Below are 17,181 nucleotides of genomic sequence, written 5' to 3' on the forward strand. Positions count from 1 at the left end.
GAAAAATAATAGTTTTTAAGGGAAATGAAACAGAAGGAGAGATAGAAAAATAAGACATTCTGATCAGAGAAATGAATTTCAGAGCCTAGATTAGGACAGTTAAAAGTGATGGCGACATCTTCCCCTTGTGTGACTGACATAGGATAAGGGTGCAGGTACAGAAGCATGTTGAAACCACATCATTGTTTAATTTTCAGAGAGAGCATTTATACCTTATTAATCAGAAAATGCTACAAATCAAAGCCTGATTTATTGTTTTGTTGATTTTCTAAACTTAAAAGTAATGGGGGAAATGTTTCCATTTTGAGGGAGAGGAGAATGGTGAGGGGAGAAGCTCTGTTTCAATTGGTTCAGCCTGAAGTAATAATGGGATGTTCAAGTGCAGACTTTTTCTAAGCAGCCGGAGATAGCATGCTCTGCACCTAAGAGAAGTCAAAAAGCATTCAATGAAGGAACTAATGAATTCACTTTGCTCACAGATTGACTTCTGTGGGAAAATGGGACAGAGGAGGCTGCCGAAGTGCTTATACAGCCATGACTGATGAAGCTGGCTCATCTCTGAGCAACTTTTTAAACTTTTAAAAGATTTGAAGCCAAATCATTTAAAAAATAATTACTGCCTCTGACAATCTTGTCTAGATGGTCCCACATGGCCATCCATTACTCTGAGGAAGAGACACAACTGTGCCAAATGTTTTTCATCTATAGAAGTGTTAATGGCACCGGCAGCTTATCCTGACAGACCCTGGGCTAGGTGTCCTCAGCTGCCCCCGTACCAAAGAAAGCATTTAAGTGTTCCTTTAACCATATTCTACGTTTAGGGGAAATTAATGTTTCCCATTGGTTTTGCTTCAAAAAGAAAGTTTCTGAGCTATTCTAACCACAAGAGGACACTGCCTAACTCACAAATTTACTCACTATTCCCATTACTTTGCATAGAATTCAGAAACCTGTAGCAAATGAATCCCATGATTCATATACATTCACATCCACTAGAAATAAAATATTCATGATTACATGGGATAAGCTGGGGAAGAAAAACATTTTTATGCTCTGGTAAAATTGGCAGTTTGAAACAGGGGATGGTGAACTGGCTTTGGAGTCAGAAGGTTTAGGTTTGAATGTTGGATATCTTACTTATCATTTGTGTGACCATAAACAAGGGATATCTGCTCTTTGAGTCTTAGTTTTCTTTTTTGTAAAGTGGGTTAGACTGGATTATCTCTATAGCGTAGTATTCTGCTCTAAATCGATGAATCTTTGGATCTCAAGCGCCTCTGTTGATATTTTTCTCCAATAAGACAAACCACAACTTATTCAACTCCAAATCTCATCGTATACAATTCTTATTCATGTCCTTCTGCATGTCCATAAGGAATTACACTCAACATGCTAGACACCTTCTCAGATTTTTCTTAACTTTACAAGGACACCAAGAGAGCATGCTGGTAATCCATGGTTTCTACCCCATTCTTGCTGTGTAATCAATTTATTTTGGGTTTTTTAAATCATACATTTCCTGAATTAATTTATTTAATGATCCTTTGATATATTTGCCAAATTCTCCACTATTTCCCTGCCAAAGAATTTAGAAACAATTCCATTTATCTGTTTACTTTTCATGTCTCCTCACTCCCCCAGCATTTCTATCCCCAGATATGTGAGATGAATAAAAATATCTTTATGATGTTCATATTTGTGTATGATACAAAGGGTAATGATTTTGTGGTACTCCCATATGGATATACAAGCTCTGTCTGTATAATACCAAAATGATCAATAAAAAAGGGAAAATTTTAGTCCAACAAAAATTTTTGATTGTTCCACCAAACAACTTATCTGGTTGATTGTTTTTGACCAAATATGTTAGCAAGATATTTTGATGTCATGTAGGCTCAGCCTTAGAAATAATTACTAGATAACAAGCTCACTTTTATTTAAATTTTTTTTTATTATAGCTTTTTATTGACAGAACATATGCATGGGTAATTTTTCTTTTTTTTCTTTTTTTTTTTTTTTAAATAACTTTTTATTGCCAGAACACATGCCAGGGTAATTTTTTACATTATCCCTTGCACTCACTTCTGTTCTGATTTTTCCCCTCCTCCCTCCACCCCCTCCCCCAGATGGCAAGCAGTCCTATACATGTTAAATATGTCACAGTAAATATGACACAGGTACAATATATGTGTGCAGAGCCGAACAGTTCTCTTGTTGCTCAGGGAGAATTGGATTTAGAAGGTATAAATAACCCAGGAAGAACAAAAATGCAAGCAGTTTACACTCATTTCCCAGTGTTCTTACTTTGGGTGTAGCTGCTTCTGTTCATCCTTGATCAATTGAAACTAAGTTAGATCTTCTCTTTGTCGAAGAAATCCACTTCCATCAGAATACATCCTCATACAGTATCGTTGTTGAGGTATATAATGAACTCCTGGTTCTACTCATTTCACTCAGCATCAGTTCATGTAAGTCTCGCCGATCCTCTCTGTATTCATCCTGCTGGTCGTTTCTTACAGAACAATAATATTCCATAACATTCATGTACCACAATTTACCCAACCATTCTCCAATTGATGGGCATCCATTCATTTTCCACCTTCTGGCCACTACAAACAGGGCTGCCACAAACATTTTGGCACGTACAGGTCCCTTTCTCTTCTTTAGTATCTCCTTGGGGTATAAGCCCAGTAGTAACACTGCTGGGTCAAAGGGTATGCACAGTTTGATAACTTTTTGGGCATAGTTCCAAATTGCTCTCCAGAATGGCTGGATGTGTTCACAATTCCACCAACAATATATCAGTGTCCCTGTTTTCCCACATCCCCTCCAACATTCCACGTTATCTTTCCCTGTCATTCTAGCCAGTCTGACAGGTGTGTAGTAGTATCTCAGAGTTGTCTTAATTTGCATTTCTCTGATCAATAGTGATTTGGAATCCTCTTTCATATGAGTGGAAATAGTTTCAATTTCATCATCTGAAAATTGTCTGTTCATATCCTTTGACCATTTATCAATTGGAGAATGGCGGTAATTTTTCAATATTGTCCCTTGCAATCACTTCTGTTCCAACTTTTCCCTTCCTTCTCTCCACCACCTCCCCTAGATAGCAGGCAGTCTCATACATGTTAAACATGTTAAAGTATATCTTAAATATAATATGTGTACATATTTGTACAGTTCTCTTGTTGAACAAGAAAAATCGGATTCAGAAAAGTAAAAATAACCTGGGAAGAAAAACAAAAATGCAAGTAGTCCATATTCATTCCCTAGTGTTCTTTCTCTGAGTGTAGCTGGTTCATCATTGATCAATTGGAACTGAATTGGATCTTCTCATTGCTGAATCCATCTTCCATCCACTTCCATCAGAATACATCCTCATATAGTATTGTTATTGAAGTGTATAATGATCTCCTAGTTCTACTCATTTCATTCAGCATCAGTTCATGTAAGTCTCCAAGCCTCTCTGTATTCATCCTGCTGGTCATTTCTTACAGAACAATAATATTCCATGACATTCATATACCACAATTTCCTCAGCCATTCTCCAGTTGATGCGCATCCATTTAATTTCTAGTTTCTAGATACTATGAAAAGGGCTGCCACAAACATTTTTGCACATACAAGTTCCTTTCTCTTCTTTAATATCTCTTTGGGATATAAGCCCAGTAGTAACACTGCTGGATCAAAGGGTATGCACAGTTTGATAACTTTTTGAGCATAGTTCCAAATTGCTCTCCAGAATGTTTGGATTCGTTCACAACTCCACCAGCAATGCATCAGTGTCCCAGTTTTCCCACATTCCCTCCAACATTCGTCATTATCTTTTCCTGTCATCTTAGCCAATCTGACAGGTGTGTAACGGTATCTCAGAGTTGTCTTAATTTGCATTTCTCTGATCAATAATAATTGGAACATCTTTTCATATGAGTAGAAATAGTTTCAATTTCATCATCTGAAAATTGTCTGTTCATATCCTTTGACCATTATCAATTGGAGAATGGCTTGATTTCTTATAAATCAGAGTCAATTCTCTATATATTTTGGAAATGAGGCCTTTATCAGAACCTTTAATTGTAAAAATGTTTTTCCAGTTTATTGCTTCCCTTCTAATCTTGTCTGCATTAGTTTTGTTTGTACAAAAGACAAGCTCACTTTTAAAGGGTGAGTTCTTGGAATACAAGGATCATTTTTTATTAATCTCTGCATCCCTTTTCCAACCCACCCAGAGCTGAAAATAAGTCCATATCCATAGTAAGCATTTACTAAATGATTATTGAATGAATGAATAACTGCAGTGATAGAAGCAAAATGTGATAGCACTGACTCTTTCAAAACCTAGGAAGCTGGTGGTATTTTCCATATCTTTCAGAGTTAATAAATGCTGAATGACTTCATCAAATCCTTCATTCATAAAAGATAGCATGGTACACTAGGAGACAGAATTCCAGACTTGGAATGAGGAAGTACTGTGTTTGATGTTGTCTCAGATACTTACCGACTTGTATGACCTTTAAAAAGTACCTGAAATTTCTTTGTTCCTCAGATTCTTCATCTGTCAAACAGGAATAATAATATCTTTAGCATTTGCTGCTCAGGCTTGTTATGAGAATCAAATGAGATGACATATGTAAAATATTTCATGAATCTTAAAGCATGGTGATAAGTTCAGTTATCATTCACCTAGGAAGCATGCATTAATTAAGGACCTACTGTGTGAATGAATTGTGTAAGATGATAGGAAAACAAAGTTGAAAAAAAGTCCCAAATTTTAAGGTGCTTCTAAATAGCAAGAAGATATGAGGAAAACACATAAATATAAATGTAACTCAAATGAGAATAAATGTCTATTAAGAGGTTCATAAAGGGATCAGATGGGCTATACTTTTATTTATTTAAAACTTAAATACAAAATAGAAAAAGAAAAAAAATCAGAAAAAGAAAACATCATGTGCACAGCAGAAACAAAAAAGCATTTTTTTGGAGCATCTACTATTTATTATGAGTTTTTTTGTTTTTGAGGTGGCTAAGTAGCTCAGTAGATAGAGTGCTGAGCCTGGTGTCAGGGCAACCTGAATTCAAATCCAGTCTCAGACACATACTAGTTGTGTGATACTGGGCAAGTCACTTCACCCTACTTCCCTTAGTTTCCTTATCTGTAAAATGAGCTAGGGAAGGAAATGGCCAACCATGCCAGCATTTTTTTTTTTAATAATAGTTTATTTTTTATTTTCAAAACTTATGCAAAGATAGTTTTCAACATTCACACTTGCAAAATCTTGTATTCCAAATTTTCCTCCCTCCATTCCCCCCATTTCTCTTCTCTAGACAACGAATAATCCAATATATGTTAAACATGTTCAATTCTTCTGTATATATTTTCACAGTTATCATGCTGTACAAGAAACATCAGATCAAAAAAGAAAAAAGATGAGAAAGAAAACAGAAAAGCAAGCAAACAACAACAAAGAAGGTGAAAATACTGTGTTGTGATCCACATTCAGTCCCCATAGTCCTCTTCTGGGTGTAGCTGGCTCTCTCCATTCCACATTTATTGAAATTAGCCTAAATCACCTCATTGTTTTTTTTTTGAGGGGGGGGAGTCATTTTTTTAATTAAAAAAGGTAGAATAAGAAAACAGAAAAAGAATACAAAACAAAATAAAGCAAAACAAAAGAGAACACTGTCATGCACCTCATTGTTGAAAAGAGCCAAGTACATCAGAATTAATCATCACATCATCTTGTTGCTGTGTTTTCTTGGTTCTTCTCACTTCACTTAGCATCAGTTCATATAAGTCTCCTCAGGCCTTTCTGAAATCAGCCTACTGACTCTTTATTATAAAACAATAATATTCCATAGTATTTATATACTATAACTTATTCAACTATTTCCCTCTTGAGGGGCATCAACTCAGTTTCCATTTCCTAAGGGCTGCACTTTTAAAAGGAGGGCATCCCATGTGTTCAATGCTTGGTCCATAGCACTTAATAAATTCTTTTTCACACATTTATCATTCAAATATACAGTGGTGGTTTAGAAAAAAGATGCTGGAAATTTTTAGTTAGCATTAAAAAGACCAGGCACATAAGAGCCAAGCACATCAATTGATGCAAAAATTTGCTTGGTCCTTTGAGATAATCTTAAATTCCAGCCCTTCCAGTGTTAACTCTTCTTCATTTCAGAGATCTTTTTCCTTTCTCTGAGCTGGGAGGTTCTTATTAGATGAAGGCAGGAAACAGCAACTGCAACATAACTAATGTTTAACCTTGTGCTTTGTTTTAACTTATTTATTCATTTGTTTATTTACTTTAAAATAAAGTGATTTGGGGTTTTCAAGTGTTTCCAATTGAGATTATTTTAAATGAAAAATTAAAGCTGAGCTTGGTCTGGTAATGGGGCGGAGCAAATTAAAGTCTCAGCCTTAGGCAACTTAGAAGATTCTTTAAAAATAGAAACTCAAACAAACTGTGTCCAATTCAGAGTGAGTTATGCACCATTTACTTTGTTTAGCCATAAGAATTTTCAAGTAGGAGCAGAATGTACCCAGACTAAGTGCATCCATGCATTCTGTAGCTCATTATTGCGCTCTCTCGTGTTCTCGTTCTCTCTCTCTCTCTCTCTCTCTCTCTCTCTCTCTTTCTCTCTCTTTCTCTCTCTCTCTCTGTCTCTCTCTGTCTCTGTCTCTCTCTCATACACACAATGCACCTTTTACAAACTTTCTCCCATTTTTCCTCCAATTTTCTTTTCTAGAACAAGTCAGCCATACCAAGGCCATTCAGGGCCAGGGAAGACATTCCTAACATTATTCAAAAAAATCCATTCCTAGAGCCCCATCCCTCTTAAGGTCACCCTGATTCTGATCTCCATCCTGAGGGTCCACTTCTTCCATTTATTCTACACTTTTAGATACCAGGGATTGTCCTGAAAAGCAAAGGAATGACCAATAAAAAACAATAGGGCACTTTCCATGAACAGGATGATGGGGAAAGGCCTTTCTATGGCCAAACAAAATCATAGTTCACAGACCAAGAATGCAAATCAAACGATCCCATGACATTGATTTTTCTCTGAAATGGTTACTTGATTCTTGTGCAACCATATGAAGAACTTTAAAACATGAAGGTTAATGACTTTACAAACAATTCCACAAATCCCCATAAAGATAATTGAGCGTCTGTGGGTTGAAATCAGGTGACTTCTTTTTGAGTTTATCCATTAGCTTGCCCTCTTATCTTTGGCTAGATGTATTCTCTCTCTCAGAACCTCAGCTTCCTCAGTGTAAAATGAGGGGATTATACTAAGGTCACTTCTAGTTCTGAGTCTTCCAAGACTACATAATTTCTAAAGTCCTTTCCTGCCCTAAAATTATTTCCATGAATTGTCATACGGGTGATGAGGATAAAATGCCCTCAGACTTACTGAAATATGAGTACAACAAAGACTTGATACTAGTAATTATGGAGGAAATGCTTTAACTTTTGTGCTAGGAAGGATTGTGTGTGTGTGTGTGTGTGTGTGTGTGTGTGAGTGATTTAAGATGAGGGTCTAAGGGACCTCCTTCCCCCAGCCTCATTTTAGATCAGTTCTGCTACAGTCATGGCTATGGGTCCCAGCAAATCCTTGTTTATAACACAGGAAGAAGAGAGCAGTAAGTGAGTAAGCATGATGGTGGAGTGTTAGCTTGTGGTCAGAGGTTCTGGGTTTTATATAATCTTTTTATATTAGATGGTAGATGGCTTCAACGATTGCTTGGAGCTATGTCTTCACATTTATCAGCAATGCTTATTCCCCTTTCTTCTCTTTTCTTCCCCCTCTAGCACATTCTCTTATTGGGAATGGACTTGAGTCTTCTAAATCTTCACATTTTAAACTTCACCATAGCTAATGGCCATTGCACACAGTGGCTCCACTTGTAACTAGAACTTTAGAATGATTGCACAAACTGTCCTCATAAACAATTTTGCAATAACTATTTGGGGAAACAATGAAAAGAAGCAGAAAAGAGACAAGGAGACACCAAGGTGTCCAAGGAGCCCCAGAAGCCCTCTAAGGATAGTCAAACTGGACCTGCCCTGACAGGTGGCCCATAGCATCCCCAAAGAAGGATAGGGAATAAGAAAGGAGACCTTGCATTGGTATAGGAGTATATTGAGTTGTCACCTTGTTGGCAATTTACAGTCTTAGAGAATTAGCTCCAATACTGAGTCATAAAATGATTTGCCTTGAGTCATGTAACTGGTCGGAATCAGAGGCAATATTTGAAATTGTCTTTCTGAACTTGCTTCCTTCTGCTCTAAGTACATCATTAACCCAGGCCTTGGATTCTTTTCTTTTCTTTTTTTAATTTTTAAAGCTTTTTATTTTCAAAATATTTTCATGGATAATTTGACAACATTGACCCTTGCATAGCCTTGTGTTTCAGATTTTCTCCTCCTTCCCCCCCACTCCCTCCCCTAGATGGCAAGCAATCCAATATATATTAAATATGTTAAAATATGTTAATGCATTATATTCCACAGTCCATAGATTTAAACCATAGATTTAAAGGGACTTCAGAAGCTGCTTAGCCTAATATTCTCATTTTATTGATGAGTTATCTATAAGGGAAGTTAAGTCATTTCACCAAGATCATACAGGTGTAAGGGACAAAGAGGGGACTGGAACCCAGGTCCTTTTTTTCCTGGAGCCAGTAATCTTTCCTACTCTTGTTCAGGGTAAGATTTGCAGTTTCTCTAAGACCAGAATTATGCATTGGAAGCCATGTTATTTGCAGCTCAGTTGAAGGAAATAGGAATGTTTAATTTGGGGGAAAGAAGATGGGAGAAGGGGATATGGGAGCATCTTTATTGCCTTCAGATACTTAAAAAGCTTTCACAAGGAAGAAGAAATGGATTTGTTCTGCTTAACCTGGAACCAATGACTTGAAGGTGCAGACAGGAAGATTTTGACTTGACAGACAGTCTAACTTTGTGCCAATCAGTGCTGTCCAAAATTAGAATTGGAAAATAATTGGCTTCCCATCACTGGATGGCCCTATTCAGATATGGGTTAAACATGATAACTTCAAAGGTCTCTTCCAACTTGGTGTGCCTATGATTATAAGCTATTTATTGCTCTTTTCTATCATGATTTCTTGGTCATTCACCTCCCAAGTAATAATGTTTAGTTGAATAAAAGAGTGATTTTAGCTGCAAAACTAAGAGGGTTGGGATTTTGTGTGTTTGTGATTATTATTTTTTTAAAAAGAGAATGACTGATCTCAGCCCTTAGAAAAAAAATCAGCTTACTTAGGAGACATTAGTGGTATTATTGCCTCCTTTAATATTCGTGACAGTCTCCTGCAAATGTATCACAAGTTGGCATTTATTAGTGCTAGGCACAAGTAAGGGGCATGTTATTTGATTTGAATAACAGCTCGGAGCTACAGTTTGAGTCCAGAAATATATTAGTCAGAAACAATCTCATTTAATAACACAGAAACTAATAAAAGAAAAGTATTCCAACTGATTCAGAATTGAATTTATGAATATTGCTTAGTAGGATTAATGATCAAAACCTGAACCTGTTTGTCACGTTATAACAGACTTTTCCATTTAAATGCAAAACCAGAAGTCAATGAGTCCAATGGATTGTATATTGCTTTGAAGAAAAACCAGTTCATTTTACATGTAAGCTTTGAAATTGGCAATAAACTTTAATTACAGGGTCAGATAATCAAATTATAATCAAATAGCCGCACATAAAAATCTATGTTTGAAATTAATGAGACACAATCCTGCCACTCGGTATCACCACACCTCTGCAACTTACTAACAGACATTTCATTTTCATTTAAAAGTCACCTTAAGGACTTTCTCCTCAATTTTCACTGTGTAGCTTAATTTGATTTGGAAAATATTTCATTCTTCAACTATACACTGTAACATATTTCCATATTCATCTCACCATTTTCCTCTCTCTTTCCACCCCAGGGGAATGTCTGTTTTATAATTGACAATAAGATTTCCAAATTGTCACTATTGTAAATCTTTCCAATTGAGAGGCAGTACATACTGATCCATGTTGAGAAGAGCCCTCAACTGGGTGTCATCTATCAGCAGGCAGAGAGGTAGCATCTGCTCTGTCCCTTGTGGGGAAGAGATTTTTTAATGGGAAAAAAATACAGAAAACTTGAAACTATTTAAATAAGTAAATAGTTTCATGATCATAAGCTTGATAAAGAAAGTGAAAAAAAATCAGTTTGTTATGTGATTAGTTTTTTGATAGAAGAGAGATGTGTGAAGTATTCAATTATATCTTTAAAATAATTACAAATTTTCCATTTAAAAATAGGTTCCCATCTTTTTTTTGTAACAAGTTTTCTCCTCTTCCTCCTGCTCCTCCTCCTCCTCTTTTTCATCCTCTTCCTCCTCCTCTTCTTTTTCTTCCTCCTCCTCCTCTTTCTTCTTCTTCTTCTTCATCTTCCTTCTTTTTTCTTTCTTCTTCTTTGATATAGATAATGGCTAAAGTCTTTGAGAAGAGCCAGTGGAAGAGCAGTAGTTGCTCTTTTGTGCTAAAAACAAAATATAGGCTTGCCTCCTCTTCCTTACATGGTAAATGTGCCTAAAGTCTACCAAAAGACGAGACCAAGTAGAGAATATAAAGGACCAGTGAGGGACAGTTAGCATAGGAGGAAATATTCTCATTAACAGCTTTGATTTTTTAAAAGAACAAGATTTTAAGTTTTCTTTCCTATATTATAAATAGTAGTACCATTTAAAATGTGAAGTGGTACCAATAGTTATAAGATTAATAACATAATAATGCATGGAATATTCTAAATTTCACGAGTATTTTGTGTTTTGAAGAATTTAAAAGTTAATAGTGCTGTGGAAGAGAGAACTGAGTTTGTGATCAGAGAAACTGGGTTAAAGTCCTACTCCTATTATTTACTATTATCTATCTGATTTTCCTTCCATGGGGCCTCAGTTTCCTCATCTATAAAATGAGAGGTTTAGATTATATCAAGGGTTCTTAACTTAGGGTCTTAAATTTGTTTTTCAAAAAAAATTTAATAACTGTATTTTAATATGATTGATTTCCTTTATAGATCTTTGTAATCAGTTCTATGCACTTAAAGATATTATTTTGAAAAGTGGTCCACTGACTTCATTAGACTGCCAGAAGGGTCCATGGCACAAAAAAGTTAAGAACTCTTGAATTAGTTGATTTTAAAGGTTTTGTACAGCTCTAAATCCATGATTCTACAAATGATCTTTAATCTCATTTGTTTCTGCTACTTCCTTGATAAGGAAGTATATATATATATATATATATATATATATATATACTTGTATATATACATCTTTTTATATATATACGCAGGGGAATGTCTGTTTTATAATTGACAATAAGATTTCCAAATTGTCACTATTGTAAATCTTTCCAATGTAGTGTGTGTATATATATATATATATATATAAGTGTGTATATAAGATCATGGATTTAGAGCTGTATAATAGAGAAGACTTTTGAGGTCTTCTTATCCAACCCTCTCATTTTACAATGAAGATAATTAGTCCTAGTAAGGTTAAATGATTTCCCCAAAATCATAAAACTGGGAAGTGACTGTGCCTATATTCAAATCTGATTTCAAAATCATCCCATTTTCCTTTGTGATTATTAGCTCCATTTTACAGATGGGAAAAGCTGATATACAGAAAAGTCAAAAATATTGTTCAGCTGGGTTAGAGGAGAGTAAGTGAAACTTAATGGTAAGAGATCTGAAATCTTTGCTTCCTAGGCTACTGCTATATTGATGGCAAATTCAAATATTTTGGATGAATGATGTTTAACTTTGTGACAATGTTGACCATTGAATAAAGGACTGGTCTTAAATTTAGAAAGACTTGATGTCCTGCTTCTGATATAGCCTAACTATATGACTGGGGGCAAAGTAATTCCCAGGGCTCCAGACAACTCTTTAAGATTGCAAGTTACAGATACGTGTCAATCTTTATCAGTGGAGGGAATTTCCCCATTTAAAATTCCTTACTGGATTGGGGGAAAAACAACAACAACAACAATCAAATTAAAAAAAAAGATACTGAATGTAATATGATTTAGGAACGGAGAAGATGGGACTCTGAATGGATCAGTCCTATTTTTGGCTGCTGGGTTAATAATGTTTTAATTATTTGGTTTCTCCTAGGAACCTTTAGGTATCCTGTGCAGCACATAGAAACAATATTTATTTATTCTGTGTCTTGATTTCCTTATACCTAAAAGAGAATTAACCTTCCTATTTGCAGCCTTCCTTAAGATTTTGCCATCTGGATTAACAAAATTAAGCAAATATACTAGAAAGAATGCACTTATGAAAAGTGGTGTAAAACACAAATAGTGGTGGGAATATGATAGTTAAGCTTTTATGGAGAAAGTAGATTGAAAGTTTCTTAAGACCTTCTGAGTTTAAGAATTGTGACAATCACTTCAGATTCCTCTTGTATATCTATATCTACATCTATATCTATCTTTATCCATCTATACATAAATATATAAATGGAGATACATATATATATATATATATATATATATGTATTTATAACTTCTCCTTATGTATGTATCCACTCCATACAGAGACCTGTGAGGAGAATGCTTTGCAAAAATGGAGGAAAGATATAGGGGTAAAAACAGAAATTAATTTAAATCTTGATTATACATCTACTGGTCATCCTGCCATCTAGGGGAGGGGGTGGGGGTTAAGAGGTGAAAAATTGGAACAAGAGGTTTGGCAATTGTTAATGCTGTAAAGTTACCCATGCATATAACCTGTAAATAAAAGGCTATTAAATAAAAAAAAAAAGAAAGAAAAATAAACAAACAAACAAACAAAAAAAAACCTCTTGATTATAATTTTATCTCTATAACTGGGGTGGTTGTACTAGGATCTTGCTCCAGGAGACTGAAAATAAGAAGATTAATGATAGAGTTTAAGTGCTATCACTTAAACTCTAGAAACAGCTGAATGTAGCATTTGGTTAGCAAGAATAATTAGTTAAAACAGGAAGCAATGGTAGATAGATAAATCGATATAGTGGCATCTATTCATATGATTTCCCCTTTCTGGTCTTCTTATACTTTATGAGCCCCTTTTCTCTGCCCCACCCCCAGATACGCTATGATCCGGTGACTTATTGACCTCCTTCTATTCCTCAAATAAGACATTCCATCTCTTCACTGCAGACATTTTCACTGGTTGTCTCCCTAACCTGGAATGTTCTTCCTGGTCATCTCTCCCAGATTCCCTGGTTTCTGTCAAGTTCCAGATAAAATCTCACATTCTTAAGTCTTTTCCAATCCTTCAATCTGCCTTGATGTAGCCTTTCCTTATCTCCCCTTTCCCCTTTGTTTAGCATTTGTACATAGTTGTTTGCTTGGTGTCTTCCCCATTAGATTGTGAATTCTTTGAGAGCAAAAACTATCTTTTTTCCCCCTCCAACTACTATGATTTTATTGTAACAGAGGAACTAGGCTGTATAAAGTCCTATGTGATTATATTGGAGGGTGATCTTTTCAAGGCTGACATTTGAACCGGGCTAGCAATGCAGAGAAGCTTACAACCACAGCTCAGAACTCTCCCCCAGGACTGATGTCCTATACAGACTTGTAGTGAGACAGGCTATTTATTGCACAATCACACCGTGAGATATGGTCAGGGTGGAGCAGAAAGGGGGACAATTAAATACTTCTTCTTACATACAATTCTTAAATACAATTAAATTCTTCTTCTTCTTCTTCTTCTTCTTCTTCTTCTTCTTCTTCTTCTTCTTCTTCTTCTTCTTCTTCTTCTTCTTCTTCTTCTTCTTCTTCTTCTTCTTCTTCTTCTTCTTCTTCTTCTTTTGCTGAGGCAATTGGGGTTAAGTGACTTGCCCAGGGTCACACAGCTAGGAAGTTGTTAAGTGTCTGAGGTCACATTTGAATTCAAGTCCTCCTGACTTCTGGGCTGGTGCTCTCTCCACTGCGACATTGAGCTGCCTCACTGCCTATATTCTTTAAACTATTCATGTGTGATTTTGTAGCTTGATATTGCCTTGGGTCTATGACCTCACTAATGTGAATGAGTACTCCCCTTAATGGCTCAGACTAAAACCCATCCTATCATTGTCTTATGTGAGCCTTATTTATACTCTCCCTTCAGTTCTCCATAGAGAATCTGCCTTCCATTCTTGAGACCTTCTTTTTTTGAGTCTTGTTCTGTTCTCATTTTCCAGGATGGCGTATTGAGAGTGATTTCTTTGGCATGGGTCATTATTGGTGGATTGCCGGCTACTTAAACACTCACTACAGAGCACTCTATTGGCTGTCTTCCACTATTTTGATAATTCAGAAATCATGATATTTCATGATTTGGAGCCAAATCATCATAAGGAAAATATTGCCACTAGGAGAAGAGTGAGAAAAAAGGAAGAAGCATTTGTTAAGGACCAAGCACTGTACTAAACACTTTAAAAATATGTGATTTGCAATTTAAAAGATTTTATATGTCACAAATAAAATGGAAAGGAATGAACAGCCTTAGTGACTACAGTCAGGATATGGTTTGGTAAATTCACCAGGGTAAAAGAGAGATGTGCCCAGTATTTCTTTGCAATACAATCGGTGTATAGGAGCACAGCTTTGACAACAACCAACATTCCCTGTTCTTCTAAGCAGGATCCTAGTTCACTTTGCAAAGTCCTTCTTAGCAAAGTGAGCTAAGTAATGGCTTCCTGGGAAGGATTACTTTCCAGAGTGGTCCATCTCTTTGCTATCTTTGGTTTGAGTTTTACCTTATTTTCAAAAAGCCAAATCAGGAATCTCAGTCCTGTGCTCCTGTGATCTGTGATCCCAAGGATGTGGGCATTCCTGGCAGTAATGCAGATCCCAACCCAATCAAGAATGGTTCCAAGAACCATTTACCTTGTCTTCCTACGTTCAGCATAAAGAAGGAAGGAAACAAGTAAGCATTTATTAAGCACCCACTATTATGTGTACTGAGGCACACTGCTAAGTACTTTACAAATAGCTCATTTGATCCTCACAACAACTCTAGGAGGCAGGTGCTACTATTATCCTCATTTTATAGACAAGTAAAGGGAAGCAGAGAGAGCTTAAGTGACTTACCCAAGATTCAGCAAAATGGCTAGTAAGTGCTGGAGGCCAGGTTTGAAGTCAAGTCTTTCTAACTCTAGGTCTAGAGACCCACAGAACTCCCCTTTAGGAAATGCATCCTAGAGGCTACTGTTTTCTCTCCCTCGTATCATGAGATGGACAAGTCACTTTCCTACTCTGAATCTAGCAGGATTTGGGGTCCAAAGATTTGCCTCTGAATCCCAGCTCAGTCACTGACATAGGTGTGTCAGGGTGTACTCTTGGGCAAATAAATCATTTAACTTCTCTGGGTTTAAAAATGAAGACTTGGTCTAGACCAGTGATCTCCAAAGCAGTCATTCTGACTTGACCCTTTGGTGTCCATAGACACTACTCTAATGGGTGTGGAATTAATCAATTCTTCTAGTTAATTCTTCTAGAGACAGTCACTTATGGGGTTTGTCCCCAGCACAATCACACTTACACTTCTGCACTTTGCCCTTTCCTGCTTCTTGCCTTCCAGATAACACTGGATTGTGGCAGATGTCCCTCTGCCCTTGGGGCAATGATTGGTGAATAAGACTCCTTCCTCTTCTTCTTTTTCTTTCTTTTTTTTTTTTTTTTTTTTTTTGGTGGGGGTCAGACAGAGTGATGTGATGATGAGCAGGCATGGGTATATGTGATCTGAATAAAAGAAAATTACTTTGTTTTCCCAGTTACGCTTCTCTAGGGGTAGTTTGGCAAAGTAGATGATGCTTTGGATTTAGAGTCAATAAGACTTGAGTTTGAATCCTGCCTCAGATACCTACTAGCTATGGGATACTGGGCAAGTCACTCATCCTCTTACAAAGCCTTCTTCACTCTTAGGAATTATCTTTATCTAACTCTGAGCTCTTTCAGGGACTCTGTGAATGTTTCCTGAAGTCATATTACAATTCTCATCAGATGTCACATTTCAAAGTCAATTTTTCCACTTTGGGTGGGAAAAGTTATTTTTTTTGGCTTTCCCCAAATGCGGTTTCAGCTTTCAATTGACATTGGAATTTAAAATAATCACAGGAAAACTTCATGCTGGTTTAGGTTTTTGGTGTATGCTGTGTTTGCCTTGGAGCCTTCCACGAACCATCTCTTTTTTTCTGACCCATTTCTTCCCAAAGTCTCTCAGTCTTCCATTTCCCCATAACTTGTAGAAATGTTTTAGTTGAGGAAGATGACAAACAAATGCCCTTACTGTCTAACTGATGTTACTGAAACTGTGTAATCATAGGATTTAGAGGTTGAAAGTACCCTTGCAATAACCAAATCCAGAGGTCATTCAGACTGTAAATAGAAAGCCAAAATTATTAAAGTTCTAAGTTATCACATCCAAACTAATAGCCTAGTAAAATGAAAAGATTTGAATTTAAGTCAGAGGACCTTGTTTCTAATTTTGGCTCTCTATTTACAATCAGAATCTAGCCTTATACTTGGATTTTAAAAATAGGGTTCACAAATACAAGATGAGGAAGTAATTATGAAGCAGCCCTTTATATCAAAAAGATTCAGGGATTTTTGTGAACTCCTAGATAAGGATGTGTTAATAACATGATATGGCAGCCCCTATTTCCCTACAACAACAATAACAACAAAACTTTAATTCTATCTCAGGCTACATAAGAGATAAGAAGATAAAAAAAATTAAAAACAAATGTTAGAACTAGGAAAAAAATAAACTATCAAATAAATATTTTTTAAAAAGAGAGAAGGAAGTAACAGTTCTACTTTAATCTGCCTAATCAGACCATATCTAGATAATTATATTTCGGAAGGACTATCTCAAGGGGTCTTTAAGAAGAGGTTGGATGACCGATGTCTGATAGTATAGAGTGGGTATTCTTTTTCATGTGTGAATTGCATGCAATGACAGCAGAGATTTCTCCCATCTCTGATTTTTGTGATTCTATTCTGGTGTTTCTAAACTTTTTATTTCAAGGGAATTTTAACTTGTGGTTCATAAAGTTGTGTTTTGTTTTTTTAAAACTATTTTTATAATTGTATCTCTATTGAAATGTTTTTTTCTGTAATTTG

This window comes from Sarcophilus harrisii, chromosome 2 (assembly GCF_902635505.1).
Source record: "Sarcophilus harrisii chromosome 2, mSarHar1.11, whole genome shotgun sequence".
Taxonomy (NCBI): domain Eukaryota; kingdom Metazoa; phylum Chordata; class Mammalia; order Dasyuromorphia; family Dasyuridae; genus Sarcophilus; species Sarcophilus harrisii.